The sequence below is a fragment of the Habropoda laboriosa genome, unplaced genomic scaffold (genome assembly GCF_001263275.1).
Source record: "Habropoda laboriosa isolate 0110345459 unplaced genomic scaffold, ASM126327v1 scaffold309, whole genome shotgun sequence".
NCBI lineage: Eukaryota > Metazoa > Arthropoda > Insecta > Hymenoptera > Apidae > Habropoda > Habropoda laboriosa.
Window position 1 is genome coordinate 136265 of NW_017100481.1, and position 2399 is coordinate 138663.

Here is a 2399-nt window from a genome sequence, read left to right on the forward strand (position 1 = left end):
AAAAGATAAACGCCACATGGGTAAGAATGTTGTCTTGTATAACCATATTTATTATTATTTTTCCATTATTCGCTTAGAATAATAAAAATACTTTCGTGGCGCCCTGAGCAAAACATGTGATTTCGGCGTGGCAGTCAACGTGTTAAGTGTATCTCCAAGTATGCAAATGCGAAGAAATTCTTCCTTCTCCGTGGATTTGTAGAATTCTGAATGCTTCGTACTATCGAATCCAAAGTGTGTTTTCAGCGTCAATCGAAAATTGGCTATTTATCTCCGAAGAGAAGGTACATTCAGTTTCGCGAATTCTCGAAGTTGACAAAGTTTCTTCGATAAGTAAAACAAAGCACTCGACGACTTCTTCGCGGAATCTCTATATCGTTCGGGACTTTTAGTATCCGTCTTCGGAGGAAACTCAAGAAGAGAATAATACTCCACTGTGCGTGGCTGAGATTCGGCACGTTTATACTTCTCATAGCGAGATCGCCGCATTTCGTGAGAAACATAAACCTGCCGAATCGCATAAATCGTAACGACATCGCATCGCTCGTCTTCACCAGGTTTTGAACCTGTTAACCGGATTCACTTGTCTCGCTTAATCGATACGAATTTTAAAGGTACGTGTCTCTATTTCAAAGCAAAATTATCGCGAATTGCTCTCTTTCTCCAGAGAGAGTCAAATTTCATTTCATTTCTGTTGGATATTTCGTCCTCGAGTGCACGTTTGAAGTGCTACTGTCAAAAATGAATCAACACGTAGAGAGGGTCTTTTGTTTAGAAAAAGTGAGAGCTGATATTTTTCTGACCTGACTTCGATTTATTTATCCTTGTCGTGTGACTCGCATAGTGGACGTTTCCTCCAGTAAATCTCAAGTGAAATAAAGACAGTTTATTTAAAAGTTAAGAAAGACGTTAATTTATTAACAATCCACTAATTTCATTCATTTTAACACGTTCAGGACGACGGCGAAATTCAGGCAACACTCGCTTATGACCGAGTGGTTCACTTTTTACACAGTGGATGTGTATCGTACAAAAAAGAAAAATTGCAATAAAATGACCGTGCAGTAAAACGCGTTTAAAAATTTTCAGCAAAGTAGAATAAAACTTGCGTTCAACTAACGCAAACTGTACAAAAAGCAGTTGAAAGTATTTCAAAGTAGCAATTTAAAAAAGTATTCCATTTAATAAACATAAAAAAAAAATTAATGAAAAACAACAAAAAAAAAAAACCGTGTAAAAAGACACCCAAGTTGTGCTTTATATCGAACAGCATAAGGTACATTATACAAAGTACATCGTACCAAAGATTATACAATAGTATTACTTAACGTCTGATAACGATAAGAATAGTTTCGCGATAAAAAAATTCTCGATTGGCGCACGTCATTCGAACAAGCCCGATTTCTTCCGGTTAACAGGCGAACTACTTTCTCGAGTCTTTCGACTGCATTTACAATTAGCCTTGTAAAAATTAAATGCTGATAAATGTCGAGACACTTAGACGGAATAAAAATTGATTTAAAAGAAAATGCAATTAAAAAGAATGCAGAGGCAGTTTTGTCGACTAGTTTGTTTATGCACGCGAAGAATCCGAATGTACGAGTTAAAATAGGAACTAAAAAGGCTTGAGTATAATAAATACAAGATAAAAGAGATTCTACTACTCAATGATTCACAGTCGGAAACGAAGGAAGAGAAACTATCTAAAGGTCGTATCCGAGTCTGTCTTTCGTATCCATTTCTAAAATCGGACATATCTAATGTTGCCGCGATATAAAATACGCACAAGCGTATACACGGTTTCCAGAGCTGATAAAGCTCCCATTCAGTTTTCATTCTCCCGCGATCTATTTTTCTCTACACTTAGAAAAGATCACAGAACCGCATGATCGAAGCTTATTTCCACCCACGAATTGATTGAACCACTACTAAAAATTCTTATTTTAAACGTTAACACGTTAACTGCCACGATGGTCACCTGTGGCACCTCAAACAGGTGTTCAGGTCACCTGTGGCCACAAATGTTTAGAGTAATTGAAATAAAATGAATATCGTCGGCTAAAAGTTTCGATCACCATCTAACTAGACATTATTCCGAATTAAAAGAAAAAAATAATAAAGCATAATATAATACTACGCTTAGAATAGTGAAAATTTTCTGGTCACCCCCTCAAATGTTTAGAATAATTCAAATAAAACGAATATCGTCAGCTAAAAATTTCGAACATCATAGCTGACTAGATATTATTATGAATTAAAAAAGAAAAATAATAATAAAGCATAATATAATACTACGCTTAGAATAATGAAAATTTTCTTCTGGCCCCTTAAGTAAAACAAAAATCTGGCGAGGCAGTCAACGTGTTAAACCAAAAAAAAAAAAAAAGAGAAAAAAAGGT